The 27977-nt window shown below is 38.1% G+C and overlaps 1 long non-coding RNA gene across 1 annotated transcript; it reads right to left on the minus strand.

The window, feature by feature from the left end:
- Positions 1-107: 107 nt before the first annotated feature.
- LOC115428599 (uncharacterized) lies at positions 108-27977 on the minus strand. Its single transcript, XR_003936659.1, has 4 exons — positions 27853-27977; positions 25114-25203; positions 5834-5950; positions 108-592 (listed from the first exon to the last, which is right to left on the minus strand). It is a non-coding gene; the product is annotated as an uncharacterized LOC115428599 (long non-coding RNA).

Genomic DNA, 27977 nt, shown 5'->3' on the forward strand with positions numbered 1-27977 from the left:
CAGCTGCTGCTGCCTCACACTGAGCTGCTGTGGAGCAGAAGAAGGGGAGCTGACACCCAATAAATGCACACAAGCAGACACCCTCTTAATCATTCTCATTGGCCTTTTTTTATTAAGAAACAATTGGTTCCACATGGTCCCAGATGTATAGTGAACATATATATAACGTGGGTCATACAGATAATATAGACAAGTGGCTGTGCTAACACTAAAAATATGTTCACAGGGGAAAAAAATGCTGCCCGTAAAGTAAATCACATTTTCAGAGACTTGAGACAATCACACAGAGAGCCTCACCCACTTATGACACACAGCTCTGTTTGAAGTTCTATTTTTTTTCTTTAACAGTCATTTTATTCTTCATGTAAACTTTACCTTAATCACTGTCAAGAAAATATTTTCTTTCGCTCTTGCAAGTGCAATGGAAGAGTTTTCCATCATTTCAACAAAAAAAGAGAAACAAAACAAAAACAAAAGACACATTCCATGTCCCGTGGCAGCTCCTCGATCCTGTTTGTCTAGGTCACAGTCTGGGAGGGGGTCATGACCCTCTAGATACACTCTAGACCTGCCATACCACTGAGAAGTCAACCTGCAAAGAGAGAGAGAGAGAGAGCCATAGAGGAGAGAGGTTAAAGGTCAACGTAAGGTAAAACTTGAGTGATTCCACCCCTACTCTAATGTAATATACATATTATATATTATGCACATATACATACAAACTACATCCACAATAAAAAAAAAAAATGCAGGGTCAGTATTTCAGAGTCAAACTATTTTAACCTAGGTAGAGTATTTATAGCTCTATGGAGAGTTAACCAGCTCTAACAGTAGAGTTAAAAGTCATTGTAAAGTTCTGCACAGATGCAGTGTAAAATTCAACTCTATAGAGTGATGATTAGTGCTACATTGTATTGTTAGTACATTGTAACTCATTGTGTTATATTTTATGTGCAGGGGTTGGGGGGGGGTTAACATTTATTAAGGTTAATATGTCTGTTTTACAATGTTTATTGGCCTTTTATATTTATTTATTTTTTTATCAATGTAACACCATTAGTCAAATCTGTTGGCAGAACAAAGCCCTACCTGATTTTTGCTGTAAAGCTAAAATTGTACAACAGGTAAGGCAGACATTAATCTTTCAAACATTGAACAGGGTAGGGTGTTTAATGTGATGTAATGTTATGTGTGTTTAGGGTAAATAAAACTTGTAGGGCAAAATAATGCCCTATACAATCTTCAGTTAGGGGACCCCTGTAATTCTACGTTATTTCAATATTATTATGGGGTGCAAACTAATGAAGAAAATAACACTGCAGAGAAATAAATATTAAAACATTATGGTGTCATTTTCAAACCAACATTGGAGTAAAAATAGCTCCATAAAGGGTAATCATATTACTCTCAACAGTGTGAAAACACCACAGTGTTAAATATTTTTTACACATTTCATTGTTAATTTTGACACTGAATTGAGTAGCATTAACTCTCAAAATTTGACACTGGCCATAGAGTAAATTTTACTCTAATTTTGAGCGGGACCAAATGTTATCTGAAACAGATGTGAAACCTAAAAAATATTGAATGCATAGCCTGTACAAAGTGATTTTTTCATTTATGTGCATATACATTTTACAGTGGCTATTTCACACGTTATAAATGTATATTTTCCTGTTATGAGGAAGAGATATGAACGTGATATTCTTATGTAGCTACATGTTATATGTACTATTAAAAGTTGAATAGAAGATTCACACATTCCCATGTGCTGAGGTGAAGTTCATGAAATTTGTCTCTATGTGACAGACTGAACTTTTTTTTTTTTTTTGTCGTTTTCCAACTAGACTTCTGAGGTAATTTTTGCTATTATTGTAATCTGCTAGCTGTTACCACTGTGCAGGTGCAGAAGACAAGTGTAAAGATTTTTGCAGAAAATCCACCAGAGTCCTCCCCTAATAAATCCATGTATTGTGGCTATTATTGTGGAAGCAGGTAATGGAGGCAGTTGTTAGCATAGTAATGGAGTTAACTGATTGGCTCCCTACACAAGACAAACTCGAGCACAAACTTTATATAAATGTCCTCCAAAAAAACAAAATGGTATGTAAATTTTCTGTATTGAGTCTCATTCATTTCCATTTATTTGGCTACTTTTGCAGTCCAGCTAAATAACACACTAAACAATACCCTATAATAAATGCAAATCTCATAACTTGTACAGTGTAATGTTATGTAATGTATGTTCTCATATTATGTGTGTGTGAGAACATATCTATTGTTATAGGGAGTCAAAATCTTTCTGGTTGTGTCCCATGAAATCTTATGTAGAGGAAGAAAAACAGCAATATGGAGAGACAAATAACTTTAAATTATGTATCATTTACACATATAATATTTGTCGGTTTAAAAGATAACTTTACAAGTGAAGAAAGTGACAGTTTGTGGTGAAACTTCTGAATTATCCGGCTGTTAAACTACAGGAATACAGGGTCTACATGTCCTATTATGACTGTCTATCTCCACTATCTGTTTAGGGCTGTTGAAGATGTCAATTCCACTTCAACATGACCAGACTGTCATGATTTTCCCCTCCTTTCACCTCACTCTCAAAGACTAGTTTAAAACATGCCAAGGTAGTGTCAGTTTTGGTGTTGTTGATATGTACTACATACAATAAGACATGTAGCGCACTGAGCTATTTCACACAAAACCTGTTTTCTTTACTATATTTACTATCAACTCCAGCCTTCTCAGCTTGTAAAATTATCTTTTAAATTGATAATCATCATATGTATAAATGGTGACACAACTGAAAGGGGATCAAAAAATTATTTTCCCCTCAATATTAATATTATTATGCTAATATTTGTTTCTGTTAGGTCATATGAGACATAACTTGGATCCTGGTTTCACAGAATTGTTGGGTTCAAATATCAGAAAACTGTGGAGCATCAAGGTCTTGGTAGATATGACACTGCACTCACTAACTTAAATTCTCAGAGCGTGTGCATGGTGGAGAAATGCAAATAAATATATTACCTAAATTGACTAGACTGACTTTGTGGTTAACTCCTATCACTATTTACACTCAGCATTTTATGGGGTAGACCAGTGTTATCAACATTTTTCTAAATAAATAAATAAAAACCTTAAATTAAAATTATAAAATTAAATGTTTATTATTTAATCTTTCTATAACTTGTCATAAAATGTTTCCATATCCAGGCACTTCATAATGTATATTGTAATGGAAAATTTATATTACTCCATCTGTGAGCACTTCATTTTACAATCCTAACACATTCAACATAGGCGTGGTGATTATATATCCCATAATAAAATGGTGTATTTTCATGCTCTCTGATTATAAAATAGAGTAAGTGCATTCTAAAAATATGGGAGCGCATTTGATACATCATTATTGCCTCTTTAAGATTTCAAGAGTGTTTTAATACCCTTATCCCGTATCAAATAAGGCTGCCACAACAGAATTGTTTGGTATCACACCACTACTCAGTCGTTGTTTTTGTTTCATTCTGCCTTTTGACATATAAATATTTGCACATGTGCACTGACTTCATTGAAGAACGTACAACTGAAATTATGACATGCAGCATGTGTCATCTCTAAACAGGCCTATCGAGGTCATGATTCATGCTGCATGCCAACATTTAATTTCTACATTCTTCAATATTGTCAACGTATACGTGGAAATATTTATATGCTTGTAGGCCAAAAGGTGCAACAAAAAACAATTTTCAAGACATTATTCACTGTCAGGCAGTCTCTAAACAAAGTGCCCGATGGTAACATTACATCAATTTATGAAAAAGGACACAAAGCTGAAGGCTGCAGATTGTACACGTGCAGAAGTAGTACATCTCGATCATATATCATAGAGTATATTGACTAAACTTTATTTGTTTTTGGTACCACTTACTTCACTTAGTTTAGATGGCATCATAGAAATGCCATGTAAAATACTAAAGGGATGTTGTTTGATGATGTTTATGACAAGGAGATATGTCAGTGTTTTTCAACCTTGGGGTCATGACCCCACGTGGGATCACCTGGAATTCAAATGGGGTCACCTGAAATTTCTACTAATTGATTAAAAAAAACAAAACAAAACATACTAATAAAAAAATGTATGGTGAGTTGAGAGGGACAATTGCAATACATAAAAGATGTGACAAACTGTGAAGCTGAAACTGAAGCATCGTGGTACTGTTTATCTTTCAAATGTTCATTGTGGTCGGTTTCAGATGCTGCAGCTCTTTCATGATTCATAGTTTGAGTTCTTGTTTGTTCAGTATTAATTGTCAGCCTTGTAAATCCAAGCTGGACTGACTGTACATATCCTGACCAAGGAAAATAAAATTCTCACTTTGTGCAGTAATCTGCACCTGGCTTTTCTGCCTCCATCGATAATAATCTACATTATACAGACTAAATTTCGTCTAAAATTAACTTTTATTTGCAACATAGTTTAGCAAACTATTACATGATCATAAACAAATTAATTTTAGCAACAAAAAAAAATGTCTGGGGTCGTGAGAAATTTGTGATGTTAAAATGGGGTCACGAGCCAAAAAAGGTTGAGAACCACTAAAATATGTTGTGGACAACAATGGAGGTGATCGCAAAAAGTAGTCAAAGTCAAGTCAAATTCATCCTCTGCCAAAGCACCGTCTTTATGTACACAGGGCTGCATGTCTTAGCCTTATGTTTGGGGACAGTCCCCTCAGTACAGCTGGTACCTCCCACTCCCCTGCCTGTGGTCCTGCCACTGATGTTGAGTGGGTGACCTTTTCTCTCAGCTAATCCACACCAAAAAGCCCTAATTACTGCTGCCGCTCCACCAACCTCCCTTGGCCCAATAATCAATACGGCCGATTGGCCGGCGGATCACCCCGTCAAACATCAGAGCACGTGTGACTCAGCGTATGTCTGTGCATGTGTGTGTCTCTGTGTGGGGCCATGAGTGTTAGTCTGTTAGAGCGATGGCATTTTTTCTGTTAAGATAGGATAAAGTAATAAGCATGCAAACATATACAGAATAAAGACACAAGCAACAGAAAGGTAAACAGTAGACGACTGCAAAGTAACCATCACACACAAACACACACACATTCCTCCCTCCAGCCTGAATGTTGTGACACCAGTTGACCTTATTGAGCTTCTGTTGTGTAAAGAGTCCCTGATTAGAATATCTTCTCTTTAACCTTTAGCAGAGTGACACGCCTCTCGAAAGCAAAGAAATAAGCCATTGGTTTATGCAAAGAGGTAAATGTATTCTGTCGTTATTTCATTAAGCTGTGGCATTTCACCCACCAACCTGTATGCATTACTAAAAATGTCGCTTTCAACAGTGATACTACTCATTCCATTATTTTTTTTTCTTGAACACACAGGTGCACGCAACTGGAGATATTCTATATGACGAGCTGACAGTCTAGAATGTATGCTGCCGAGAGCGCTCACATTTTTATCACTGTATTTTCTCACCTATATGAGTATGTGTGATTCATCAGTGGGAAAAAAAAAAAAAAAAAGCCGCAGGACTTTGTAGAAACAACAAAAGGCCAGACACATTGTTGTCAGAAAACAAGGAAGTTTAATTTTAGATGTTGCAGCATGAAAAGAATCATATCTGTAAGAAGAGGCAATCTGTGTCTTCTCCTTTTCTTCCTTTTCTTTCTCCTTCTGTCACTCTTGCTGACAGTCTTTGATTGTATTAGACAAGTTAATGAAAAGCAACACTGAAGAAACAACTGCCAGCCTTCCGTGCATGCTGCACCTGCCAGAGTATATGTCTGTGCGTGCATACCTGCCAGTGCCTCTGTCTCGCTGTCTCTGTCCTCAGGCATGCCAGCCAGTCAACACGATGATGAGACAGTAAGAAAATGATGAGAAGCTCGTCCATACCTTCAGGGTTGGGTCCTCTCTGCAGACATGAAATGGTTATGAATATAAACTACTTCTCCCACAAAAGACACAGTGAGAAATCTGAGGGAAAAGCTATGGTAAGGTGATAAGGTTACAGGACGGTTGCACAATTCACAGTAGTTTCAGCTGTGATAAAAAAAAAAAAAAAAAGTAAGAAAATATTTCCAGCGAAATATGAAATCGTGCAAAAAGATGAAAAATATCTTAAAGACAAAAACCCCCCTTCATTAATGCATTGTTGCATTGTTCAAGCACCTCATCTAACACCGTTGGTTAAATTAAGCCACAAGCAATCTCAGAGGAGTATTTGCTTCAGTGTGGAAGAAATAATAAGCATCATAGTTGTGGTTTTAATAACTAATAGACACATGTTGTTGTTCATCCATCACCTGCAGCTGATGAGATGCACCATCCATATGACCTGCGGTCAGTGGTGGTTAATCAATCTGCTCTGGCTGGTGACCACCAGGTCAGGAGTCAGTAACTTAGAGTACACAGTTATGACATTAAGTATCCTGTTGTTAAATTACATTGATGTGTTGTCTGGAAGGCAATTTTAATTCTCACTGTCACAGTTGACTGTAACTATAAAAGTCGCTGGTGATGAAATGGACACTTAAGTCCCTCCCAACTTAATGGTATGTGCCCATTCACCATTCAATTATGCCTTCCTCTTACAATAACGGCTGTATTATATTTATTTATTGGAGACTTGAGAACATTCCAGTGATCATAATATGTGTTAAGGCAGCAACAAATAACATTAGTAGTGTACAACATGACAGAAGGACAATAATATATCTATGAAGGTTAATGAAATCTAGAGCAGCGACTAAACAATGACCTTGTGGAAACTTGTCTTTCAAAGCTCATTGTTAGACAATAACATAATACAAGTATTAATTAATTTATGTTACAGTAACTTTGTTGTTTTTAGGGGTCACAAATGTTTCTAACAGAGCAAATATATGTAACACAGATGCTCACACAAGATTATACAGTGTGTGTGTGTGTGTGTGTGTTGGGGGGAGGGGGGTCAAGAGTAATTGAATGTCAACACTAGGTTAAACATGTCAAGCTTAAAGGTTCAATATGGAAGATTCTAGTGTGTTTAGGTGAGGTTTGTGTTACAGTGTGTTTTGTGCTCACAAATGACATTAGCACACTCTCATTACAAAGGTAATAACTGGTTCCATTGCTGACATACATGGACTGCTGGACTGGTTGGGTCAGTATCTACCCACTTTTGTACAGTAAACTTATGAAAAAAAAAAAAAAAGAAAAAGAAACAAACAAGACTAAAATAATTTAGTATTATATATCAGACACTGCTTCCAAAGGAAAGCAATAGAATATTCTGTTATCAAAAAATGTATGAGATCATTCCAAAATGTCTCCCATGACTACATCCATGATAACCTGAGTTGAAATGTTAGTTTTGAGAAGGGACAAAAACAACCACAACAACACAGTCAAGGAGGTAATGATTTTCTTAATCAGAGACACTTAATTAATGAAATATTCCAGTTAGAAAATCCAAGGTGGATGATTATTTCGAGAATAAAGACATAAAAGATTAAATGCAGACTTTGCAGGCAACCTCAGACGTGGCCTACCATATGGCCCATGTAAGAAGCCTAAGGTTACCCACTTAGCCCGACTGTGTGCCATAACATTAGATCGTTTGTTTGTTTGTTTGTTTGTTTGTTATTCGTTTGTTCGGTCGGTCATTTGTTCGTTCGTTCGGTCATTCATTCATTCATTCGTTGTTCGTCGTTCTTTCATCTTCATCCACCAACCGGCCAGCATGTCCATGTGGGCCCCAGAAGGGTTACAATTGGGCTGCATATAAGGGTCCCATTTGGGTTTGTCTGCCGTTTCTATGGTGGCCCCACATGTATTTGCCCATATCAGAATCAGAATCAGAGATCTGAATATCTTATATTATTTCTTCTTCACACTGTTTATCCCATGATATTTATCTGTTACGTCATTTGCACTACTTCTCATGTTATTTGCACTACTTAAATTCTGTTTTACAAATATCTTAGTTTGCAAGACTTTTTATTTTTTAATGTAAATAACTGTGCCTTTTACTGATATTTGTTGTTTTACTGATATTTGTTGTCTGTCTGTAAATTCTTGCACTGAACCTGAGAGCTTTACCTCAATTTCATTGTACTTGGTACAATGACAATAAAGAGATTCTGATTCTGATTTTGATTCTGATATGGGCAAACACATGTAGGGCCACCAAGGAAACTGTGGACAAACCCACATGGGACCCTTACGTGCAACCCAATTGTAACCCTTCTGGGGCCCACATGAATATGCTGACAGGGTTATTTGGGTCTGGATCGCGGGGGCAGCAGCCTCAGCAGAGGAGCCCAGACAGCCCTTTCCCCAGCTCCAGGTTTCCTTCTGCCATCTGAAGTTGGCCTTAAATGCCAAGAAGACAAAGTTTATGACTTTTACAAAAGCTCGTTCTCAAAACTTTGAGCATAGGAGCATTAAGATCCTGTTAGGAGAAACCACTGAAAAAGTGCCACACTACAAATACCTGGGTATCTGGATTGATGATAAACTGTCTTTTACACCCCATGTGGACCATCTGTTAAAAAAGCTTAAAGCTCTACTTGGCTTTTTTTACTGTCATAAATGCTGTTTTAAGACTGATGTTGGAAAAAAGCTTGTACAAACCATATTTCTAAGTGTGTTGGATTATGGGGACGTCATTTACAGGCATGCAGCTGCAACAACTCTCCACTGTCTGGACATAGTCTATCACAGTGCTTTACGTTTCATTACAAATGCTGCATTCAGGGCCCATCACTGTGAACTGTATGCTCTGGTCTCATGGCCTTTGCTAAGGCTCAGGAGGCAGCGGCACTGGTTTGCATTTATCTACAAGGCTGTATTGGGCAAACTACCCCCATATCTTTGTCACCTCCTGTCTCCATTCTCCAGTGGATACAACTCCTGTTCATCACATCGGCTCCTCCTTAGAGTCCCCAGAGTTCACTCTGAACTTGGTAAAACAGCTTTTTCCTACGATGGACCTCGCTCATGGAACAATTTGCAAAACTCACTTCAGCTTCAGCATTTCATTAGCTTGAGTGAATTCAAATCTCTTCTATCAAACTGTTTAACAGAAGTGTGTAACTGCTATTCTTAAACTGGTTTTTAGCTTTTATGTTTGTAGTCATTTTATGTTGTCTTAATTGTATGTAGTTTTATACTCTGTTACTTCATTTGTATTGTACTGATGTGCCTCTTGGTCAGGTCTCACTCGAAAAAGAGATTTCATCTCAAGGGACTTCCTGGTTAAATAAAGGTTAAATAAAATAAATAAAAAACTTCCACCAGAATCCAGAGGCGTTACTAGGCCAGCCAAGAGATATAACATTAGATCATCTATATAAAACTATTATTCTACTCATATTATTGCTTTTTCTAATCATAACCAACTTGCATTGTGAGTCCTTTGTGTCATTTCTCCTTTGTGTAGTACCTTGTTAACACCATTAGAGAGTTACAGTTATTCTTTCCTAGCCCCGAAAAAAATCTAAATCTGTCAGCTTGGAAAATCTTTGGTCAGTGGCAGCCCCCCCTTTTTATAAACTGCATGAAAGCTACCACTACATAAATAAAAGCCAACCATTGCAGCATAGGCTACAGAACCCCTGCCAAAAACGTGTGCATATACATACTGTATGTGTAGAGCATATGGACGTGTGAACATATGATGGTGGACTGAAGACATGTAGCCCCACAGAGAGCTGCCCCAGTCACCCTGGCCTGCTGAGTGAAACCCTGTGGTAATGTTTAGCTTAAGGGGTGAAAAAGAAGGTGAATGGGGGGAAAGGAAGGAGGGAAGGATGAGAGGATGACAGGGTTGGGGTTCTGTGGGTAGACAGCAAGTGAAGAGAGCAAAGAGAAGCCCCGCTTGGTCTTGTCAGTCAGCCGTCCCTCTCTGACACCTGAACCTCCGCTGACCGGGTCGTGACTGCCTCTGTGGCTCAGGAGATACCGTTGAGGGGGCCGACCTTTGACCTTTCACCTCCCCATCGCCGCCACATTCAGTGCCACGCCTCCTTAACCACCCCCTTAGTTGCTTCCCCACCTTAATTTATTTTCATCTCTTTGGCCACAAACGGTTCAGCTATACAAAACCAAAACTCAACCTGACTCAACATTTACCACAATGGAATGCATTATCCCCCAGTGAATAGCCAAGCCCATTCAATTCATTTTCTAAACTGAAGGAGCTTAAAATGTATAATGCAAAGACTCATTTTGACATCTTAAACATACAGGCATGAATTACTCCACCACCCCTGACTTTTTCCAGTGTGCATTGAGCAGCAGAGACTTTATCCAGTTTCACCGGCAGCCTTTACAGATGGTGAGCTTACATGGCTAGGACAACATTCACACGTCCATACACACAAACGTGCACACATATATCCCTGGAGAGTCGGGTCTAATCCTGGGTTTACATTGTTAGGACAACAGGGATAATCCTGCTAACAGGGTGTTTATCTAGAAACTGTGACCACTGAATCCCTAACACACACATATTGACCCAAAGAGCGAACTATCATGGGGGTAACAAAGGAAGGGCTGAGAGACAACAGAGTGTAAACTCAGAAATGGTAGGACAAATCAGATGAAAAGACAGATTTAGAAAAAAATGGTGATATGAAAAAATGCACACACAAAGTGATGGAGGAAAGCATGTTGGATGACAGAGGAAGAAGGTCTGTGCTGTCAGGTATGCAGATGAGAGTGTGAAGGCATCAATGCAGGAGTGGACACAGTCAGTCCCTCAGGACAACACACCAGCCAAAACACACAGACACCAAATGGCACACCAAAGACCATATAAGCCCACATTAGAGATCGAAAACACGGATGCATAAACACTGGGCCTGGGTCAATACAAGAAGCTGACTAGGAAATGGTAGACACTTTGTATTGTTCATATTTGCAAACTTTCAAATATCTCATTGTAGTGTCAGTATACATGTTAGCTCAATACCAGGTTACGCTATGTTGTATGTCTTTTGGTTTACCTTTTTGCAACCTTTTTGCTTGTTTATTGTTTGTGACTCCAAATGCATCAGTCATTAATACTACAGAATACTGTTGAAAAAGGTTGGAGTTGGTTACTGTACTTTTCCCAACAGGGACTCTAACTTAAGTGGCTAACTGCCACTTTAGTATCTAATGCTGCCTGTCGGATTATTGCGGTGGCTGGCGTTAAGTTCCTACTGGGGGAGGTTAGGCGGGCAGGGGAGATATCGGCAGAACATGCGGCAAGTTTTAGCATGCATGTCAGGGCCGGGGGACGCTCCTTCAGCCAAATGCCAGTCTATAGATCACTGAGGGGACTAAAGATCACATCATCGTCCACCCGGACACGGGTGACACCGGACAGCGGCTGTGGGAGAGAGGGAGAACCGAATGATCCCTGCCAGGACGAGCTGTTATAGACAGCGGCTGTCATTACAGGGCAAACATGCACCCATACGAGTGCACAAACACACACATACACACACAGAGTAACACACACACGCGAGCTGTGACGGCGACATTATAGACAACCGCTGTCATTAGAAGAGTCTCTGTGGAGCTCAAATGATAACAAGCAAGAGGGAGAGAGAGAGGAGGGGTGTTGACGAGGGTGACTGTCCAGCTGTCTGCAGGTGAACATGTGGTGTTGGAGAGGTCAGCTCCCTTTAACACACACTTTCACACAAAGTACTCGTATATACAATAGTTACAACATACAAATACGTGACAAATTGAGTTGGAACCAACCTAGAGTCTCTTTCACAGTGGACTAAAGACTCACTAATATATTTGAATCCAGAGTAAATGGATACAACTGGTCTTCATACCTGGGTCAAATGACTCGACAGCCATGGATATTTATTGGCTTCTGCTCAGACTAGTCGTGGTTGGAAAATAATACCCAAGTGTACCCACTATTTTTCTCCCCTCTTCTACCACCATGCTATATCACACATGGTAAACCATGAATTCCATTTGATTCTGTTCAGACCCTGTTTAAAGATAATTCATTCAGCAATGAGTTTATAAGAGGGACTGAAGTAAAAGAAACAAAACTCCAACCACCATATCATTGCCACTGCCATCAGTGGTGTTTTCCAGTTCTCTGTTTTCCAGTGTATTTGTGACACTGAAACCAGAAAACAAAACCGTCAAGTTCTATTTAAAATATCCTGGATATACATGCACATTGTTGGAGTAAAATGGTAGCAGGAAGGTATTGTGCCAGCAAAGCTCTTAACGTTTGAGAGATGAAACATGATTCTTCCAAATGATATTTTCTCAGTTGGTGTTTTGATGATGTTAGAGTTCAACTTTTTTGTTAGTCCAAAATCTCCCAAAGGTGTTCAGCTGAGTTGGGATCTGGTGACAGTGAAGGTCATAGCATTTGATTCACATCATTTTAATCACTCAGGAAATGAATTGGAAACACTTTTGTCCAGTGCATGTGGGCATTGACCACTTCCATTTAGTATTATTTATTCCTCTAAAATCTCCACTAGCATGAGCTTAGCTCAATTTACTTTGACCTGGAGTATGAAGTTCTCCAGAAAAGTAGGGAACACCCTTTTGATTGAAGGATATGGAAACTTATAGGAATATTAAAAAACAATTACTATGAGAAAACAGAGGGATCTGGAGAGAATGCATAAAAAAGACAAATGTCAATTCACTCAGACGACTTCAGTGGTACAAAAACTCTGTCATCTTTAGCCTGGTAGATTCAAGGGGACACTGACAGGTAAGGGTAAACTGAATGTATGAACTGGCATTGCCAACTAAATGACTGCAGTAAGTGGTGGCCAACACTACTCTCCATCAAACTACTTTACAGTCTGTCTCTTTCTGGCAAAGTAGAGCACACAGCTGGTGGAGGATGAATAGATTTTCAGATGAAAATCAGCCAATGGGTGCAAAACACATGGTATAGGCCAAGAATTTGAAGGTTTATTTTAAAAGAAATATCATCTATTAATGAATTTGCTGAGGATATTTCATGCCATAATTTAGTGTATTGCTGTTCAATATGCAAGATTTACCCACAGTCATGTGCTTATATGAAGTTTGTGTGGGAAACTGTGTTGTATTGGCAGCCAGTTGTTTGTTGACATCAGCTCAGTTTCACTCCAGTCTTGTAAAGGAGCAGAGGGAAGCACTGAACAATCTGAAATCAAACATGAAGATTTTCACAGAAATGTTGTCATAGTTTAAGGCAACATAGACCGTTGTGAGCTTAGAAATCAATTTTGCTGACACCAAGGGGTGTCAGCAAAGGGGACTGTGGCTCCAAAATTAAGCCGTTGCAGAAGTACCTTCATTTCATAGCACTGGCGGCCACTGGGGGAGGCTCCAAAAAGACCTGGCTCCCATAGACTTACATTGAACTTCACTCTAAAACAGGGGTGGGCAATCCTGGTCCTCGAGGGCTGGTATCCTGCATGTTTTAGATGTTTCCCTCTTCCAGCACACCTGAACGTCATTATCAGGCTTCTGCAGAGCTTGATGATAGGCTTATCATGTGAACCAGGTGTGTTGGAAGAGGGAAACATCTAAAACATGCAGGATACCAGCCCTCGAGGACCAGGATTGCCCACCCCTGCTCTAAAACTACTTTGTCAATATTTTTCCAGCACTCTGTCTGGTCAGATTTGCTTTACTTGGACCATGTAAAAAAGTGTCTTTGTGGATCATCTTCAAATTTTTTGTGGGTTAAGGCCTAATAAAGACTCGTTGTCTGCCATGTGGGTTTTGAATAACAGGAGTGTATGGTTACTCAGTCTTTCAGCTGTCAAACAACAAGGCAAGAGCCTCAGTTCCAATATGAAGACAGTTGATGGCATCTGGGGTTAACTTCAAAATGCCCTGGTTCCCATGGACTTGCATTGGACATCTCTATAAAACTACTAAGTAATAATAACCATTTAATAAAAAATATTGTTTTACAAAGTCCTTCAGGTCTTATATGAACCCTCTAAAATAGAGCTGAGGTCCTGCCCCTTCTGGTGGCCTGGACAATGGTGAGAAATATTTACACATATGATCTTTATCCACCTAAAGAGAATTTTAAGTCACAATTTATTGTAAAGATAGTGAAGAAACATCTTGCTTTATATTAAAAAGCTCAATGGACTGCATCGCTCGTCACACACAACAGATGTCACCAACACAAAAACAGCTGTTGCTTCAGTATTGTACCTAAATCTTCAAGAGTGAGGGGAAAAGGATGAAAAAAGGTGAAAATCCTCACATGTCTGATCATGCTGGAGCTGCAGAGACATCTTCAAACTCTGGACGGACTGTGCAGAGAGACAGTATTGATGTCAGTTCTGCAACTTTCAAGTGGATAGCTTTTATATAATTTCACAATCTGATAGTTTAACAGTTTTACCACAAGCTGCAATTTTCTTGTAAAATTTTCATATGTGTAAATGATAAATAATTCAAAGGGGATTAAAAATAACTGGTTTTCTCCATTGACAGTGATATTTTTTTTTCCTGCGGCACAACTACAGGAGGCAGAACTTCATCTCTGTACAAGTGATCAGTTTCAATCATTGCTCTGTTAATATGATCTTAGGTAAAATATAAAGGTTTTGATGTTAGAGTCAAAATTTCTTTTTAATACAGCTTGACAGTAATTCTGATAAATACGTTACACTACTAACACCATGGAATGACTTAGTTACATAATGGTTGATGAGATTTATGGTTTTAACAAGCCATAAATCTAGTGTGCAGCACTAGCTCACCCATGACCCTTCACCCTGTCCCTTCATGCTCCAGCAGCTATACCTCTATGGACCGTATACAGTCACTTTTGGGTCCATACATGCAGTGTGATAATGGCCTAATCACAAACTACTGGCTCTAAAATGTTAGTTCAGAAACCAACAAGTGCTCTATCCATTCATTATATACATTCATTCATTTTCTGAACCCACTTTATCCTTACTAGGGTCACGGGGGTCACTGTAACCTATCCCATCTACTTATGGGCGAAGGCGGGGTATACCCTGGACATTTCGCCAGTTCATTGCAGGACTGACATATAAAGACAAACAATCACTCTCATATTCACACCAATGGGCAATTTAGATTAACTGATTTGCCTATCAGTGCATGTCTTTGGATGGTGGGAGAACGCCGGAGTACCCGGAGAGAACCCATGCAGACACAGGGAGGACATGCAAACTCCACACATAAAGGTCCCACCCCTGTCAACTGCTGTTGGAATCGAACCCAGGACCTTCTTGCTGTGAGGCACGAGTTCTATCCACTGCACCTCTGTTATATACAGTCTTTAACTGGCATCAACAAAACTATATATGCACATGAGCATGCAAAATCTACACTGAATTGTTAAACATCTCATCATACAATATGTTGACTATGCAATAGAGTAGCTCAGTACATAAGATGCCATGTGCACTTAGTGCCTCATACCTTTTTTTGTCATAATGCTGTCATTTCCTTTCAGCATATGGTAATTCATGTTAGAGAAAACAAGAATGAACGTATTTGGCCAAGACTTTAGCTGATTGCAGGTGTTTTCAGAGAGGTGAATAGGTTAAATATATGATTAAAATCTGTAATTACTGATTGCTGTTCAGATTCCATGAGATGTGAAATGACTGATCTTCTTTGTGGCTTGATGCAGAGACTTGGAATTGTGGATTTGTTTTCCACAGTGGCTAGAAACAGCATTAGGTCATCTCTATAAGACTAACGCCTCTTGGTCCATCCTTTGTTTTGGACCAAAAAATGTGAGCTGCAGAAGGAACATGTGTTTGCAGCTTCTGGAATCCCCCCACTCCACCCCCACCCCCACCTGATTTTGGCTCCTGCAGGTTTAACAAAAATCCATGCAACTAATTAAATCCAAGCAAAGTGAGACACATGATGAAATAATATGAAAGGAACAAGAAAGTTTTGAGGGCATAATGCATCAAAAAAAAGCTAAAAGGCAAGGCGGGTAAGGCAAGATGGCAGCATGCAAAGACACAGGCGCTCTACTACAGTATGCCTTTTGTGTGTTTTTACTCGTTCTGACCATTTCACAAGCCCTCAAAATCTTGATATATATTCAACAGAACCTGATAGCCATTGGACTGCAGTTAAATACTGTGATCATACACAACTTTACATGGACATAGAACATCGTGCTGCAGATAGTAAGACAACTGGATGTTCTGTGGATTGTCGTTGGACACAACAAATGACACCGGCGTAGATGAGAGAGGAGGCAAAAATGCAGGATGGGATACAAGTGGGATACCTTAATTCGGCTAAGGAAGCAACCACACAAGCCCATTACCATTACTATTCCTCACTAGTGCTGGGTGATATCACACTTTAATGACTTGATACGATACCGATTACTTTTTTGGAATGTACCGTACTTTCCGGACTATAAACCGTACCTGACTATAAGCCACACCCACTCCATCTCCAGCATCTCACCATCAATTCATTGATGCCAAGCTTACGTGCAGCAGCTCTATTTCTTTCTTCGTCAGCCGGATCGATCATTAGCCCAAAAAACATAAATTAGCCGCATCATTTTACAGCCGTAGGTTCACAGTGTGTGGAAAAAAGTAGTGGCTTATAGAGCGGAAAGTACGGTATATGCAATACCCAATACCGATATTTTCAATGATATTTTTTTAATTAAAACGTTACACTTAAAAGACATCTCACATGACAAATACTGTTCATTTAACAGCTTTGACGTGCATAACCTTTGGTGGCCTTTTTTCAAGCAATGAAATAAATTTAGAAAACACTTAAATAATAAAAAAATTAACATAAATATTAATTAAAATGCAAAAATAAAATGCAAATAATAAATATCAATATCAATATGAATTAAATAAAAAATGTCACAATAAAACACGTGAATAATAAATTATTGAAAAATATGAAATAAATAAAAATTAAAAAATAATAATACAGATGAACAAAAAGTTACATAGTTTGAATGTATTCATTGAAAAAGTGAAATGTCACAACTCAAGACCTTTTTTTCCAACAAGACCTACACATTTCACATTTTTATTACAAAACAAAGTTAGGACAGCATAAAATTAGACAGCAATTCTGACGGAACCAGGCTAATTTTCAGATGTCTGAAGGTTGCTGGGGTTGCTGCAGTGTTGTACATTTTTACTACACAAACTACACTTTGTCGTAGTTTTATCCACAGGTGAAAAGTGCCACACTCCTCTTTCTCTCAAGCATGTTCTCTGTCAAGGAACGATTTGAGTCTCCAGATGATGTGAGTCGCACATGTGTGGGAGCATTAATCTCTGGCGGCCATCTTTTACGACTATCTATGGCAACCTTGCTAGGACAAACAACTCGCTACAGCGCCGCGATTACCCTCCACTGCTCAGTTTCCCCCAGATTTAGATCAAAACGTTTGTCAGCTGGATAGGCTCTCAGCTGTGAAAGAAACCTAAAGTAGGAATATAAACTGACTCTCAAAATCACTTCTGATCGCTAGAAAGGTACTCCTTGAAGATAAAGTCAAGTCTCTGTACTTTTACTGAATTTGACTCCTACAATAGTGATTTGTCATAGAGAGGATGCCGTAGCAAGTCGTAAAAGATGGCCGACAGAGATAAATTATGCTTCATATTGTCCAGAGACTCAAATCTTCCCTTGTCATTCTCGCGCAGCCTGAGCTGTTGCTAGCAGGCTAAAACTAGCTAACTGGAATCGCGGCACTTCTGGTCACATGACATGGATGGACTAGTTCAATTTTATGCTGCTGGGGGGTATCATCAGTAGAAAAGCTTGAAGTAAGTAACCCTATGAGATTCAGACGTGACACAGGTGCTTTTATTTCACATTTATTAATTAATAGTGATACTTTATTAGCGTAATCAATCCTCAAATGAGTAGCATGTGAGTATTGATATATCGATACCACAGAATCGATATGCCCACCACTATTCCTCACCAACACTAGGTCCATTTCTAACAAAATGAATAAGCTCGAGCACTTTTTATTTCGCTAATTTTGTTCCACACAGCTGCCAATGAGGCCAATAATGACAGTGTATCCTGTGTCTGATTTTAAAAGTTATTCCACAGTACTTCAGTCTATAGTCTAATCCTGCTGTAAAAGTAAAACTATGGAATATCTCAGGGCTCCCCCATTCATGTACAACACAGGTGTCAAACATACGGCCCAGGAGCCAAATCCGGCCCGCCAAAGTGTCCAATCCAGCCCTTAGGATGAATTTGTGAAATGCAAAAATTACACTAAAATATTAACAATCCTTTTAGTTCAGGATCCACATTCAGACCAATTCAATCTCAAGTGGGTCAGACCAGTAAAATACTATCATAATAACATATAAATAATGACAACTTCAAATGTTTCTCTTTGTAAATGTAAATATTTTCATGTATTTACACTAAAACAAAGTATAATATTGCAAAAAATATGAATAACCTGAACAAATATGAACAACCTGAAATGTCTTAATAGAAATAAGTACAATTTTAACAATATTCTGCCTGTTACTAAATGTTTTGTGTATTTGTAGAACCACTGTGATCTGTAAGTTATAATGTACATGTGTAAATGATAAACTGCAGAGGTCACGTTAACTGAAAATATTCCGTCATTAACAGATTTTTTTTTTAAATGATGGAAAATTCTGAAGGCCGTTCATCATTTTGACAGATTAAAATACTGAGGGTAATCGTTGTTTAGCTGACTTTAGCCAAAATTAGATGCTACTTTGCTAGCGCAAACTGTGCAGACAGCTGAGTCTCCTTAGTTATTTTAAAGCCCAGTAAACTCGATGGCATTGATAAACACGGTGAAAAAAGAGGGACGGATGTGGTGAAGGATGACGGACAAGTAAGTTATACACCAGTTCTGATGACATTTGGTGTGTTATATGTACACATGTTCTACCTTTCATGTGTTATGGCACGTCAGTTTGTGTCCAGATCTGTGGTTCACAGAACCTGAACCTTAACCCTCAGTGCATGGGATTTGACACTGCGTGGACAAACACAAGGAAAGTTTAGAATGTCTATAGATAACACACCAATTAAAAGTGGTGAATATAATTATGCGAGTCGTAATACCACATTGGTTTATCAGCCAGCAGCAACTACAGCTGCTGCATCATTGAGATGTTTTTGAACATTAAATACTACTGAATATATCTCATTATCATTCAAAAATAAAAATTTGAAATGACAGATAATAATATGTTATGACGGAATTTTTACGACCCTGTCTGTCAAAATGACGGACTGTAAAAATGTCTAGCACAACCTCTGAAACTGAGGCAGAATATTGTTAAAATTACACTTATTTTTTCAGTTTGTTCATGTCATTCACATGCTCTGAAAGGATAGTTTGTAGTCATTCTAAAACATACAGAAAAATTTGGAGTTGACATTATTTATATATTATTATGTTATTATTTTACTGGTTTGGCCCACTGCAGATCAAATTTAGCTGAATCTGGCCCATGAACTAAAATGATTTGACACCCCTGATGTACAACATCATAACTTGGTGGATGTCTGCTCATCTTACTGAGCAGCAGTGGCCATTGTTGTCAGCATGTCAACTCCAACAATGTGATAAGAAGCTTTTATCTAGTGTGTTTACACAGCCATAAACGTACAGTATCTCACAGATTATACTTAGAATCAATTTGTCGTGCTAAGCTTACTGTTACGAGTGTTGCAGATTCACATCTCGACTGCTCTTTGCCTAAAGGGGACAGGCAGCCTATCAGTGCATAGTTTCACTTGGGCTCTCAGACTCCCACAGTGTGATGCGCTTCGGGGCGTGTGCAAACGAGACGCTTAGAGTTACACTAAGCTTTACATCTGTCACTGAAACATCTTCGTCATTCTTTACAATAACAAGCTGCAGTATTAACTCGGCCTGTTTTAACATCCATGCAGGCTTTATGGAGGTGTGTGTAAAAGTCAGACTTGAAATGATACCCATAAATTTCAATGACAGTGTATTTAGGATCAGTGAACTTGGATTTGCCGTTGACTTAGCTGTTCATCCAGTGGCTCAAAACTGTCACTTAATGCTACTAATATCAGAGCAGCCCCTGCCTGAAGAAATCTGAAGGAACTACATACATTCATTGTATGGATTCTGCAAATATTGTTCAGTTTTACTGTGATGTGACCTGGTCTGCAAACCCTTGTCAGAAACCATCAAAGAGGTTAAACCCTTCATTTTGTGTCAGTTAACACACAAATTGCTCTCTAATCCTTCCCAGATTGTGTTACTAGTGGTCTTGTGTCAAAGCGCACGTGAGCACCATTTCTCTTCCTATGGGGCGGAGTGACAGGTGGTTCTCAGGTAAAATGGTGTCAGGTGAGTTCAAACATCCCGACGATGGCTGCACGTCCCCTGCAGCGGAAATCACCAGTCACACATCTCTTCACTCTCCCTGACATGGAGACGTTTAATCTGAGGTGCTGAAACCTCTCTCTCCAGCCTCGGAGCTGTGTGTGTTTGTAATGTGTGTGTGAAAATCAGTGAATGTAGTTGTGTGTATCTTTCTGTGATATGTTAGAAACGATCTCCTTGAGGATATTTGAACACGTGCTACTTCATCTGTCTAGTTATTCAAGACACCAAAGGCTAAGTCCTTCATATCAAAGGCTTGGCTCAGATCATACTTCCTTATTGACATTTGCACAGAAACGCTGTTGGGTGCATAGCTGGCAGAGTCTGGAATTGTGCTTTAGCTTCTTGTATTAATCATGCACAGTATGTAATAATTTAACCCATAAAGACCCAAGCATCTATTTTCGACCAAAACCATCCACTGATCTAAACTGTTTAATACCTGTTGATCCACTAATCCTATTAATACATGTCAATAATTGGTGTAAAATACAGTTATTCATCTTTTCATGGTCATTAGATATGACCCTTTTGGATGTTCAGAGGCTCCATAGTTACCATGGAAACACCGTCATTTTCTACAACATTGATTCATCAGGTAAAACCCATGGAGTTGGATCAATGACATTGGATAGAACACTGGCTTTATGTTCAACGAATGATGTATTTTATTAAAAAAGTCAGGTTTTCTTCAGTTTTCTCTGTTTCTGATATAATAACCTCAATTTTAATCTGAGCTTTAATGAACATCTACATGATCAGTTAATGAAATATGGAAAAATACCTGAACTTCATTGAAAAAAACAAAAACAAAATACAGACGATAATATTGAAAGAAATGGTGTTAAATCACTTAAGAAACATTAAATAAAGAGAAAAAACTCATTTGTGAATTGCAACAAAAGTAGCTCTGGGTCTTTATGGGTTAAAAGCACAACTTTCATTTGAGAAGCATCAAAAAATAGAATGTTGTGATGATGCAATACAAGACCACCGTAAATGTCATAGTTAAAAATATTAACATTTTCTGCAAATCAGTCAGTTCAGTCACCACTAAAGGAGACTGTCAGGTTCTCCATAGATGAAACACCTTTGGACAATCTGTGCTGTCACAGAGGGGTGGTAACATAAGGAACAATACACCGCCTGCAATTCAAGAACGCTCCACAGACACCACCTTCAAACCCCATCTCACTAACTGCCTTCCATGCAACCAAAGCTGTACTCATAGTAAGTGGATAGTATGCAGCATACAGATATATACGTATGTGCCTATACGTTGTACATATCTGCCTTGATTTTTTTGCTTTATCTCCTTCCCTTCACTGTTACTGTGTAGTGCATGCTTGCATACATACTATACATATATACTTGTAACTTGAGGGATTGAGTGTTTTGTGTCTCATTCTACATATTATACATATACATAATAACGGCACTTTACTGTAATTGTTACACTTGAAAACATGAACTTTATATCATATTTATTGTGATTGGACTGCACTTTTGTGAGGTTAGACTGTATTGTGTTGAGATATGAATTATTTTATTGTTTGTAACCTGTCAAGCGACTACAGTTGCAATATAGCCGTTATGCTAACGAGCATATTTACATTGGTATTCTGTACTCTGCTCATTAATGTGCAACATCCCTTCCAAACACAATAAAAATGATATTATCTTACCTTATGTTAGTATGCAAATAATGTAAATATGTAAATACCATTTAAATTTTAAGAATGTGTAAGAATAAATTAGAATTTAAGAATGCTCAGCTCTAAATTCTCTATTTATATGAATATGTATTTATATAAATACCAAATTTCTCATTTTCCTTTATATTTCACTCTAACTTGTGGGTTTTTTCTACCTGTTTTTTGCAATGGGGTGTGTATGCTGCTGCTGTCAACTGTGAAATTTCCCCATGGTGGGAGCAATAAAGTCATATCTTATCTTATCTTATCTTATCTTATCTTATCTTATCTGATCTTATGTAAGAGGATAATGACTTATCAATAGCATTAAGAGTTAAAACAATGTGTTTATAGTTATATCTGCTTCTTATAATCAGTTTTAATTGTGTGATTTATTTAAAAAACAAAAAAGAAAGAAAGAAAAGAAAGTCCTGTTAATAACTACATTGTAAATAACTTGACTTTGCTCAGGTATAAAGGCATTAAAATCAAATTGTTCTATATAGATATTATTTTAAAAATATTAAACAATACTCAAACAAACAAAATTATTTTCTGAAAAACCTAAAAGTTTAACACTTCCACTCTTTGACACAACCTTTTGTAATTATTGTCATCTCTGGTTAATAATGTAAAGTCAATCCAATGAAGGACATGACTTTTACTGTGAAAAGAAAAGCCTCCTTCACTTCTTGTCATCTCATTGTGGTTAGTTTTGATTCCAGTCTGTGTTCCTGGTGTATAATTATTCTGAGCCGCACTGCTCTTCAACCAGGATGTTCCTCAGTTGTTATTCCTGTTTGAAGGGTGTGTGTGTGTGTGTGTGTGTGTGCGTGTGTGTGTGTGTGTGTGTGTGTGCATGTGTGCGTGTGTGTGTGTGTGTGTGTGTGTGTGTGTGTTGGGGTGGGGGTGGGGGGGTGAACAGCCTGTCTGTCAGGTGTTGGTACTCACATTAGTCATGTAAAAAACAAAAGATTCTGGGAAGCAACGATGGCCAACACAAAGAGTATCCAGACTCCTCGAAGCGTCACCCGATCCTTTCTGTATGTGTGGGTAGGTAAGTGTGTATGTGTGTGTGCGATGGTGGTGGTGGGGCTTTCTTTCAGGGGGGAGAGGGCGCCTCATTGGCTGCCATGCTGGGGTCAAGCTGGGGTCAGGACATGCGTGATGGATGGACCTCTGTCTCTAGACCACTGCCCTTCTCCTTTCCTCTCTCCTCCTGTGGGCCTCAGATCGCTGAAGTGTTCTGGCTGTGCAAACCTCTTTTCACATGTCTTTGTGTCACTCCCATTTGGCCATGCAGGACTGCTTCAGCAGATAAAAGAAGCCCAGAGAAAACTGCAGACAACTCCTCGAGGTGAGTTCTGATGTGAAAACGTGAATGTACGGCTTCAACTTCAGTCAGCCTCTGTCTACCGCCTAACCTTAGCATTGTCTAACCGGCATCAAACACAGCACATACATAGAACAGCAGGACAGACGGCCATCGACCATATGATGTCACCTCTGCTTGCCTTCCCCTGCTTCTATTCTTCCATCATAATGTCAATCCTTCCATTGGCTCCGTCCCTTTATCGGCACACGTCTGTCGATGGAAGAATTCATTTTGGCTGCCAATCACAGCTGGGGAGTGGTCAATGAGAGCAGATGTGCCAATACCTCGACTACCTTGATGAGTGACTTCTGTCTGTCTGCCTTTCTGTTTTGTTTTGTTTTTTTTTTGTCTTCCAGCACTTTCTGTCTTCTTCTGTGTGAAAAGTAAACTGAGAGTCCATCAGTCTGAGATTCAAAAGCATTTAACTCCCTCTTGTTTTAATTTTACTGCTTGTGAGAAACCACGGTCATTGTTTCGAAGTGTGTGTTTAGGGCAGAATACCGAGTGTATTCCACATTCTACTCAACGCAGGTGTATGTAAAGCCATTGCAGAGTCTCTGAGGACACACCTTTTCAGTCCCCGCACCTATACTTTGCATTACTGTATACACTAGGGAAATGACACTTAGACATATAGGTCATTAACCCATGAAGACCCAAACACCCATTGGCATCTACTGACCTATAATATGTAATAACTGTTGAACCACTAACACTATCAATACATGTAAATAATTGGTATAAAATGCAGTTTATCATCTTTTCATGGTCATCAGATGTGACCCATTTGGGGGTTCAGAGGCTCTGTAGTGAATGTGGAAACACTGTCACCTTCTAAAACATTGATTCACCAGGAAAACCCATAGAGTTTGATAAATGACAGCGGATGGAGACGTTTGTTTTTGCATTGAGTTATTGATATCTTTGCTGAAAAAGTGAGTTTTTTTGTGTTTTGATATAATAATTTTTGAATTTACTGAATTTGCATGAACATCTAAATTAAGCATGGGAAATTAAACGAAGGAAAGTACATGATTTAGGGTGATAAATTCAAAATACAGAGGATACTATTATATTACGTTAGGTTAAATCATTTAAGAAAGGTTAAGCAGAGAGAAAAATTCACTTAGGAACTGCCACAAAAGTAGCCCTACGTGGGTCTTTATGGGTTAAGGTTTTTGGTATATGTAAAATAGATATTTTATACCATAAGCATTGAAATAAACCAGGTCCGTAAAGTTTCCTCTCTCGGTAAAAGTGCTCTTATTTCTTTGAAGTCCCTCAGTTCTATTCTCATATTTCTTCCATTTACGCTTCCCTTCTGAGGCATCACTTCAAGTGTACAGGTGCACCCTCTTCTTACATCTATAATGTGTGTTTCTCTGTTTTTCTGGCTTTTTTTGGATTTGCATTTGCAAATTCTTCCTTCAGTCTAATATCCACAAACACCTGAATTTGCTTTTGCAGTACAAACAAACCTCATATATTTAAAACTGCTTTACCTGGGAAACATTTTACTTTTGTCTAAACAGCATCAGAATCTATAATGACTTAAGGCTGCATGTATGTGGAATTATATCTGTGTATTCAGTGTGTGAGATGAGTACCTGTGCTTTGTCAGGTGAGAGGCCTTGGGTCGTACTGTCAGCTCTGTGATTTTTCAGATCATCACAAATCATTCTTCTGTTTGTACCGAGCTGAAAAAGGAGTCAAATTACACACATTAGTTCACCCCCAAAAGCAAAGACAGATAAATTTACAGTTTTATGTTTGACTTTTTTTTTTTAACCAAATCCTCTGTAACAGGATTTTTTTGTAATTAATCCCTGTACTCCTGTAATTTCAGGTATGAAACAAGCACAAATTCATCTGAAAATCCAAAGGGTTTCGTGTCATTTTTGCCTTATTTTATGTCCAGTTGTTCCAGTTTTCACCAGTTGTAGTTCCCTGTTTAAAGGCTCAGTACAAAACAAACTGGAGTTTAAATACCTCATACTCCAAATAACAAAAAATTACTTATAAATATGAGTTAGATATAATTTCACTGCAAAGTACAAGTAAAATATTGATATCTAAGTGGTAAAAAAAGACATGAATCTAGGATAATACAGATTTTGAGACTAAGATTTTTTTCATAGGATATTAAATAAATATAATTATTACCAAATGTGACGCAACTAAATATGTAATATAGGCTAATACAAAATATAAATTATCCAATACAAACACGACAATAAAATATATGAATGTTAAAAATATATTAAATTAAGAAACCTCTGTTGCAGTTTAAAAGTTATTTTTCTTCTGATGTGACTTTTTTCTAAATCGTAAATATATTATTTTTGAGTGAGATTAAGTATTTTGTTATGCCCATGCGCAAAACTTGACATTTCTCACAACGTAGTGGAATTGTATTTAACAGATATACCCTCAAAAAGTTACATGAGTTTGCGATATTGATTGAAATTGTTTGTCCTAATATTCACCTAAAAATGATCGTCGTGGCAGTAGATGTTTTTAGGAGTTATAACCTCCCTCCTCGACCGATCAAGGACACAAAGTCGTTTGTTAAATTCTGGATTTCCATTGCGCAGACGTCTGGCACAAGGCGCACGTCTATTTCAAACCATATCAAGGACGCGCAAATGATTTCTCCATCTACTTTTATGTGTCCCCTCTTTAAATCAGAAGCTTTAAACATCTATTCCCCTTACACAAAGCCTTAATGGTTTGCGTCAAGCATCTGTCATCGTCCATGTGTTTATCTGAGGGCCCTAATGGGAACCATAAGTCCAGGTCCAGATTTTAGTTTTTGGCGAAGAGAGCCAGTGAAAACGTCCTGAAAGTTTTTTTTTTTGTTTTTTTTTTTTCACATTACTGAGGTCATTGTAACGTTAAGCACAGATTCTAAGAAGTGTTCAGGTCAAACAACCTGATGGAGTTGGACTGGGACTGCTTTGTGGAGGGGCTTCTTTGCGCAGTGTGGTCTGTAAACTGTTGTTTAGGTTTGGGTGGTGCTGTGACAACAAACCAAACTGTGACCGACGTTTGACCTCGGGGATTCTTTTGTGGATCAACTGCGTTTCTAATCCACTCAGTGTGCCTCCTGCGTGGAGCACAGGGGCCTGGAGTCCACTGCGCACAGCTTTCACTTCCCTCAAATCGGATGCGGAAACATTCAAAGGTCCTTGTGGAGATTCACAAAGACAGAGATAGGCTCTGATTTTACGCATATTTCACGAATTTAATAGTTTAAAATAATAACAATAATAATAATAATAATAATAATAATAATAATAATAATAATAATAATAATAATAATAATGATGATGATGATCGAAACATTACATTTCTTCCTACTATTTCTACTACAAAACCCTCTCAAAAATGTTGGATTGGATGTTCTTTATACCTTCTGCTTGTCTCATCTTTCAAAGGAAATTTAATATCAAGTAAAATACCAGCAGTTATTAAAAATATGTATGTATTTTAAAATGAATGCATTTGGAAAGGATGAGGTGAAGGTGAGAAATATTTTCCTTTAAGTTAATAATTATAATCGTATTTTTAAATATGCAGATTTTTCCAAATACTATCTCAAATTGTGTTCAAGGTTATATAATAATACAGTTAAATGTATTCTTTATTAAACTGTTCCACAAAGCAAGACAAAATAAAATAATGCTCAAAATTAAAATGTGTTTTCAAGCCTCAAAAATATTGTTTTAGAGATGAGAGTGTATATGTAGAGAAAGTAAATATTTTAAATAGTCTACTTTTTTTTCCATTTGTCCCATCGAATAAGGTGAGTTAAATTCAAATAAAAATACCTCTACCTAGGCCTACACAGAAACCTGTTTAGATCTGGGTTTTCAGACTAATACTAAATTAAACAGTCTTCAAGGATCATTTAACAAACAGTTACTATTTTTAAAATACAGTTTATTTAATTTTTATTAAAGACAAATATGTCTCACTCATACTTCAAAATACATGCTATAATAATAATTACGAATGTGTCTTTTTTTGTTCGTTTGTTTTCCAAAAGTTAGCCTAAAAAAATCATCTTTGTGCTTTTGGAGCTCACACCCAGATCGACCTGGAAAACACAAATAGGCCCCTGCACCAACAAGCCTGTCCATATGCATATTTACACCGAAACAACCTCTCCAACAACAAAATGAGGGCGTCTACACTTGCCACATACGTTTCACAACATCGTCTGTCCTTAGGGGCTCTTGAAAAAAAAAAAACAACAACACACACACACACATTAACTGCGTATATTAGCAATTAATACAGCAGAAAATGACAATAATAAAACAGTGGTTGGCTACATCACTTACGCTCCTTTTCTTGCTTTCTGTTGCTAAAGTGTCGGAGCAGCCTGAGCTCCAGCCTCTACAGGTCTCCACAGCTCCAACAGAGCAGCTCCTGCAGGTGGATTCAAGGTAAAGGTGAACGTCGCCCA

The sequence above is a fragment of the Sphaeramia orbicularis genome, chromosome 11 (genome assembly GCF_902148855.1).
Source record: "Sphaeramia orbicularis chromosome 11, fSphaOr1.1, whole genome shotgun sequence".
Classification (NCBI taxonomy): Eukaryota; Metazoa; Chordata; class Actinopteri; order Kurtiformes; family Apogonidae; genus Sphaeramia; species Sphaeramia orbicularis.